Source organism: Bidens hawaiensis, unplaced genomic scaffold, assembly GCF_021521415.1.
Source record: "Bidens hawaiensis isolate Kalapana, Puna unplaced genomic scaffold, B.hawaiensis_p1.1 tig00006667_1, whole genome shotgun sequence".
Lineage (NCBI taxonomy): Eukaryota > Viridiplantae > Streptophyta > Magnoliopsida > Asterales > Asteraceae > Bidens > Bidens hawaiensis.
In genome coordinates, this window is record NW_027491452.1 from 77,590 (window position 1) to 86,007 (window position 8,418).

The 8,418-nt window shown below is 33.8% G+C and overlaps 1 pseudogene across 1 annotated transcript; it reads left to right on the top strand.

The window, feature by feature from the left end:
- The first annotated feature begins 981 nt into the window (after positions 1-981).
- LOC143633295 (polyadenylate-binding protein 8-like) lies at positions 982-7,555 on the top strand (annotated as a pseudogene). Its single transcript, XR_013153654.1, has 9 exons — positions 982-1,203; positions 2,128-2,246; positions 2,946-3,602; positions 4,303-4,380; positions 4,847-4,936; positions 5,514-5,654; positions 5,736-5,903; positions 5,980-6,198; positions 7,134-7,555. The product of XR_013153654.1 is annotated as a polyadenylate-binding protein 8-like (transcript).
- The last annotated feature ends 863 nt before the right edge of the window (positions 7,556-8,418 follow it).

Consider the following 8,418-nt stretch of genomic DNA (forward strand, 5'->3'; position numbering starts at 1 on the left):
AAATGTACATTTTTTAAATAAACAAACATGAACATAAATATTTGTTTGGTTAAGTGTTCGTGTTCGTTCGATTCGTTTACAGACTTTCATTATTCACATTAATAAGTACATCGGTCTCAATCAATAGGCCCTGCCGATTTTATTTTTATTCGTTTGTGTTCGTAAACTGTTCGTGAGCACATCCATTTCCTTAATGAACAAGCACGAACATAAAATCTCGTTCGATAAATGTTCGTGAACAAATTATTTCATTAACAAATGTACATGAACAAGGCCTTGTTCGTGTTCATTCGGTTCGTTTACAACCCCTAAGTTTGCTTATCACTAAGATCACTATCATTTGTTTTTTCACTTGCCAAACAAGGTTATACCCCAAATCCCCAACATTAACCATTTTCTTTTAAATCAGTATCGAACATAATTAGACAAGTTAGAGAACCGCCTTCCTCTCTGCCACTCCACCCATAACACACGTTTGGAACATGTAAAAAACCCAATGACGCACTGCCCCCCTCTTTCCGTATAACCATAATCTTTTACTCCAGTTAATCAATATCTTAAAACGAATCTTACGTTTTAGTAACGAATCGATTTTCCGCTCTCGGTTTATGCTCATCGATATTTAATTAGACCAATAACGGAAACAATAAAAAAAAAAAACAGAAAAGCTGTAATCAAACAATTAAAAATCTAACTTGAAAATCGGCCCATTACCCCAATCCAGCAGTATGAGGCGAAACACCTGATTCCTCCCGCATATGGCATCATCATCATCATCATCATCATCATCATCATCATAATCCTCACCGTCCACCTAAAACCGTAAAAGCCTGGTCCACACTCTCACTAACGGCCCATCTCCAACCTCCAAAACCTAGGGTTTACATATATAAACTCCATACCCTTATTCTTCCAGTGCAGTGCAGTGCAGTGCCCTCCAAAAAAAACTAACTGTTTCATCACAAAAACCCTAAAATAATAATGGCAAAGACTGAGGTTCAACCTCCCGCGGTGAGTGGACCGAACGGAGGAAATCAGTCGTTTGGAACGACGTTGGGGATTTGGAAGCTAATGTGACGGATTCGCAGCTGTACGATCTGTTTAATCAAGTTGGACAGGTGGTGTCGGTTAGGGTTTGTAGGGATCTGAGTACTCGCAGATCGCTTGGTTATGGTTATGTTAACTATACTAACCCTAACGATGGTTAGTGTTTCTTTATTTCTTTATTAAATGCAACTTTAATTAATGATTATGTGGCATTTGTATTATCAACTATATGATATTGTGTTTTTTCTATTAATACTTTTTTTTATCCAAAACCAGATTAGAATAGTTCCAAGAGTAACATTTTTTAATTTACTTGCATTTGGTTCGTATTTTAATTATTATGTTTTTACAAGTGTTAAATGTGTGGGAATCGAAGGTATCATGTGGTTTTCCCCAATTTGCTGTTTAACTGGTAAATTGATATGTGATTTATGTGTTGAGATTTCAATTCATTTCTTTGTACAACCGCAACTTGTATTAATGATTACGTGGCATTTATACTATTCAGTGTATCAAAATAAAATCAGTTCATGTGGTTTTCCTAATTTCTTGTAAGTTTATTGATGCCTTGTTTATTGTTAAATATAGTCCAACGTGGTTTCCATATTCATTTTTTCAATGAAAACTAGCATGATTTATATTTATTTTTTTGGTGCATAAGTACATTCTGTTTGTTAGATGTTTCTTTTAAACTTTTGTTTGGTTGTTCTATAATTTACCTAAATGTTTTCTTAGTTATGCAAGTGATATATAAATTTCTTTTATACTTATAAATGGGAGCTTGGGGTTCTTGTTTTCTAAATAGGCAAAAGATAGAGGTTACATTTGTAATTGTTTTCTAAATTTACAAAAACTTGAATAAAGTTGAAGGACTAAGATTGTAACTATCATAGAGAAAGATGTAAAACATGTGATATTTAAGTGTTCAGTTACCACTTTGTCCCTCTGTATAGTTGTACCATGTGCTTAAGCCATTGTAAATCCCTTAAAATATAGTGTCTTAATTTGCCCTTGTTTGGTATATCATATATAGTATAGATATAGATATAAATTTATGCTTTCCTTTAACATGGTTTGCAGCTGCAAGAGCTATTGAAGTACTGAACTTCACTGCTGTTAACGGGAAAGCTATTCGTATCATGTATTCTCTTAGGGACCCAAGCGTTCGTAAAAGTGGAACTGCAAATATATTTATCAAGGTATTTTCATCATTATCTGTTCCCTGCTCTGTTAACTTACGGGAGACCTCAAAATTAGGGGTGTGCACGAAAATGAAATAAACGACCCATAATTGGAAATGGAATAACCGACATAACTAAACTTATTAAAAAAACACAAATTGGTTTTATATTTTCTAAAACAACGATTTTTTGGTCAGGTTTTGTTATAACAAGACGCTGGAAAAACCAAATCGTAACCGAACAATTGGTTTTGTATAATTTATAAGAAGTTAGTAAATGTTGTAGCCCAAAATTTTCAGGTGTAAACATTTAATACTAAAAAATATACAAAACTAACAAAAACTTTTGGCCCAAGTTCAATATTTTGGGTATTTTACCTTTGGCTTAAAATTTTCATACAAAAACTTTTGGCCCAAGTTCAATATTTTGGGTATTTTACCTTTGGCTTAAAATTTTCATGTGCAAATGTAAAACTGAAGCTGAATTGCACCCACACATTGTAAAAACCGAAAAAATTGAAAACTTACAAAACCGAAACCAGACTTTGGTTACTAATCCTAACTGACCCATCATGCCTTTACACAGAACATATTCCTTTTGTTTTGGATGATTGCATTACATGTGTTTTGTGTACACGGTTAATATTTTGTCTAGCATTATGGGTACAACTTACAAGTTTATTGTATTTATTTTTATCTTTTTCTTTTTTATGTGCAGAATTTGGATAAGTCAATTGACAACAAGGCATTGCATGACACGTTTTCTAGCTTCGGTTCTATACTCTCGTGCAAGATTGCAACTGACGGTACGGGCCAGTCAAAAGGGTACGGGTTTGTGCAGTTCGAAACTGAAGAAGCCGCTCAAACCGCAATCAACAAGCTAAATGGCATGCTCATTAACGACAAACAGGTGTACGTTGGTCAGTTTCTTCGTAAGCAAGAACGTGACACATCATTAACGAACACAAAGTTCAACAATGTTTATGTCAAAAACCTATCGGAGTCAACCACTGATGAAGATTTGAAAAAGACGTTTGGTGAATATGGAACGATAACGAGTGCGGTTGTTATGAGGGATGCGGATGGGAAGTCCAAGTGTTTTGGGTTTGTTAATTTTGAGAATGTGGATGATGCGGCAAACGCCGTTGAAGGGTTAAACGGGAAGAAAATTGATGAGAGTGAATGGTATGTTGGGAAAGCGAAGAAGAAAAGTGAACGGGAACTTGAGTTGAAGAGTCGGATTGAACAGACCGCAAAGGAAGCGGTTGATAAGTTTCAAGGCGTTAATTTGTATGTCAGGAATTTGGATGACACAATTGATGATGATAAACTTAAGGAGCTTTTTTCGAATTATGGAACAATCACGTCCTGCAAGGTTTGACTTTTGCTGACTTTTGTCAAGTATAGTTTTCAAACTCAAATACAAGCTAGTTATATGCAACAGAAGTTTTTAGCAACTATAATGGTAATATTATAATTTTGAAGAATAAAGTATATCATGTGTTCTATAAAATAAACAAATGAATCCATTGAAAAATTAGAATTATTAACTGAAAGTCATAATTTGATGGGAATATAAGTTAAATACCTACACTTTTATTTTTGGATCTGAGGGTCAAACTTTAAGCAAGTCAGCATCCTCTCTATCCTCTAGGATAGAGGTATGTTATGTCTACATTTCATCCTCCCAGACCTTACCTATAGTTTGGCTATGGGTGATTGGGTGGTATTATAAACTGTTATTTGTCTATGTATATTTTTTTTTTCAACTCACAAAGTTGAATTATTTTTTAAACTTGTTCTGATCATCGGTGAATTCAAATTATTAATTTCAGTACTCCACGCATTAAGATGTGTTTTAGAAAATAATTATATATTTTTAAATGGTTCCATTCGTATGCTGTGATGATGTAATTGTGTAAACTTGTGAAGTTTTAAATTTTATGAAAATTAAGTGTAGAATTATCATTTCTTGAATTGGGTAAAGAAGATATTTTAATTAGCATTTTAAGGCCATATATGATACTTTTTTATGTTTATGTGTTATTATTTAATATAGATTTTTTTGTTAATAGGTTATGCGTGATCCTAGTGGGATTAGTAGAGGTTCGGGTTTTGTTGCGTTTTCATCTTCTGAAGAAGCTTCTCGAGCTGTAAGAAACTTGTTTAACTTTATTTATATTGTATAAATGGCTCTGTAGTTTGACAAAGATAGCAAGCTTATTATAATAGGTTTTCAGTTTGTAACATATTTGGGGTCTAACACTATCTTCTGTTAGAAATACTGTTAAGTTAAAAAAAATGAAATTCACACTTTTAGCTAATTGCATAAATTGTTCTTCGCCTTTACTTTTGTAATTTATTTGGGGTCTAGCACATAACACTAGACCCAGTATATGTTACAAAATTAAAACATAATAATTATTAATGTAATTAGCTAGAAGGCCAAAACTGTCATTATTTAAAATTAAACAGAATTTTCAACAAAAGTTAGTGTTAAACCCCAAATGTGTTACAATGTCACTCCACAGGGACCGTTTATGTGTTTAGTTCCATTTTCATTATGGCATGCTACCAGCGAGCTAACTTTTTTTCTATTTTTTTAATTAACGTTTATAGCTTTCTGAGATGAATGGGAAGATGATTGTGAGCAAGCCGTTGTATGTTGCACTTGCACAACGCAAGGAAGAAAGAAAAGCAATGCTACAGGTAATCATATAATAATATTTGTATATATCTATGGGAGAATTACATACCACTAGAATCTTAAAAAAGTATCAAACACACAGTCCCAACCAAATTTTAAAATACCAAACATTCCCATTTTTAATATATTTATTGTTTTACCTTCAGTTACGTTCTCTCTTTGTTTTTTTTTGAAAAATATTGTATAATTTAATGAATATATATAAAGTTATTAATTTTTAGTAAAAATATAAGGGTACATTTAAAATTATTTTTAATAAAATGGAAATCGTGAGATTTTTATTAGTTTTGAGTGGTATTATAGATTTTAAGTTTAGCTGAGTTTACATAATATTTTGAAGGTTTCTAGAGGTATATGTTATTTTAGTAGATGCATAAGGGAGAAATTCTCATATGTAAAATTTTTTTTAATAAAATGGGGTAAATGTGAGATTGTAGTTAGTTTTGAGGGGTATATTTGATAACACTCAAGTTTAAATGAGTATATATGATTTTTTGAAGGTTTCTAGGGGTATAAATGAAATTCTCCATATATTTAGTTGTTTTATAAATATTCATAATTTAAAATTTTTTATTTTAGGCACAATTTTCACAAATGAGGCCAGTGGCAATGGCACCTTCAATGATGGCTCCTCGTATGCCCATGTTTCCACCTGGCGCTCCTGGTATTGGCCAACAATTATTTTATGGTCAACCCCCGCCTGCTATAATTTCTCCACAGGTACTACTTTGTGCTTATATTATTATTATTATTATTATCTTTTATTATTTTTGTTATCTATATTAATTTTTTTGATTTTAGGCTGGATTCGGTTACCAGCAGCAGCTGGTACCTGGAATGAGGCCAGGTGGTGGCCCTATGCCAAACTTTTTCGTACCAATGGTCCCACAAGGTCAACGCCTAGGTGGCAGGCGTGGGACTGGTCCAGTACCACAAAATCAGCAGCCTGTTCCTATGATGCCACAACCGGTATGTGAATGATAAATTTTATTCTTCAAAACTTAAAAACTTAAGTGAATATAAATTATCGATTGATGTTTCTCAGATGGCACCGAGAGGGCGTATGCATCGATATCCAGCTAGGAACGTGGCGGATGCGAATTTGGCGACAGGTGTTGGTGGTGGAATGCTGCCGGTACCGTATGACATGGCGGCCGGTGTTGGCAGCATGCCACGAGATGGCACTGCTGCTACTCAACAGCCTATGCCTATTACAGCATTGGCTTCTGCTCTTGCTAATGCATCACCTGACCAACAGAGAACGGTATGTATCTACATGTTTGACTTTTGACTTCTTGTAGCATTAGTTTACGGTTTAACTTTATTTGTTTATACACATGTTTATATTCTAAGCTTGTTACATATTAGTCTACTTTATTGAAATTAAAATATCACCAGTTATAAGTTACTAAAGTTAAGTCTAGTTTTGTATAGATTTTAGGTTCAATAGTTTGATATTTACGTCACTTTTATGTTCAGTTATGTTTGTTCGATTATGTTTATTTACGTTCGAATGAACATAAACGATAAGCATGCTAACTTCTTAATGAATGATTACAAACATAGTTGTCAATAGCGGTGATAGCAGGCGCTATAGCGCGCTACGTAGCGATGCGGCTATAGGCCGCTATATACTAAATATCGGTCATTTAGCGTGATTATAGCGGTATTTAGGGTTTTTTATATTTTTATTTTATTTTATAATGAAAAAAAATTGTAGAAACCTATTTTTTAGGTTTGTTTATCGACCAAACAGCTGCACCTTCCACAAGTTCCATCGTAAAAGCTTATTTTGTGAATATAAACCCTAATTATTTGCTTAAAATTTTACAACTCCTTTATCGCTAAATATGAAAATAGCGGTCGCTATTTACCGCTATTCGCTACGTAGCATATAGGTGACACATCACTATTTACCGCTATTCGCTATTGACAACTATGATTACAAACAAGAAACCTCGTTCTTTTAATTGTTTGTGTTCACAACAATTTGTTTGGTTAAAGTTAAACGGACAAACATGACATGTTCGTGTACGTTTGTGAACCGTTTGTTTATATTATTTATGAACAGACGTAAACAGACATGAATACACTCATTTTCTTTATGGACAAAAATCATGAACATACTTTGAAATGTTTGTTAACATACTTTTGACTATCTTGATGCTGTTTTTTAAATAAACATTTGAAATGTTTTAGATGCTGGGGGAGAATCTGTACCCGTTGGTTGACCAACTGGAGCACGAGCATGCGGCTAAGGTAACGGGGATGCTTTTAGAAATGGACCAAACGGAGGTTTTGCATTTGCTTGAATCACCAGATGCATTGAAGGCCAAAGTTGCAGAGGCTATGGAGGTTTTGAGGAATGTGCAACAGCAAGCAAATAGTCCATCTGTTCAAATGTCTGCACTTTCTCTTAATGAAAAACTTGTTTCTTAATTAGTTAAAAGAGTGTTTTGTTTTGGTTAAAGATTGATGGATGATTGAAGGCAGTAGATGTCTAGATTATTGAGTCCCTATGTTTTTTAGGTTTTGTTTTTGGGGATTGGAAACATTATTAGCGTGCCTTGATTGTTCTGGATTGTGGTATTGCTTTTGATGTCTGATTTTGTTTTGATTCATGTGCTGGAACTTGTGTGCTTGCTTACTTCACGCTCTTTTTTATATAAACTAAAATCAAAAAGTAATTAGGAGATGCTTAATTGTTTGTTGCACGAAACAACCTATCCTAGTAGAATCTCAGCTATAGCAGTGAGATTCTGCATTCTGCGGACCATATTTGTAGGAGAAGAGGTGGATTCTGTAGTCTGCAAGAAGACTGATTTTAACATGTCTAAATGCTTTAGCATGTCTAACTGCTAAACTAAACATAAATATAAATACACCGAATTCTTCATCATAAAAAATGTCTTCAAATTGAGCTTAAGTTTATGTCTGCGAACTCCTGTCTTTGACCTTGTCCTTGGAAAAGTTTCCCAAATCTTGTCTAACCCATTTATCCCAAGTGAACCTCTACTTTTCTCCACAATAGTGAGGGCTTCTATTGCTCTAACTGTCGTCATATACTATACACAGCTAAAGTATCTCAAGCTCTCCTCTCTTATCCGATATACCTAGTCACATCTAATATCTCTAGTAAAGCATCATTTCTAATCTAGTCCAACCTTGTATACCTACACATTCACCTCAGATCCTCATCTTTGCCATCTCTAGTTTATGCACATGTGTTTTCTTGATGGCTTAACAATCTGTTTCGTATAGCATAGTGGATTGAACTGCAACCCTAAAGAATTCTCTTTTAATATAGCAAGGAACCTATTGTCACACAGTGATAGACCCATGAATTTTTTTACAGCGGTTGAAATTTTTTGGAGCAGTTTTCAATTAACTATCGATATATTCCGATTTGGTTCACCCGCTCAACATGGTCAAATCAGCATACAAATATGCTTTCCATCAGTTTTCATTTTTAGAAATCTAACTA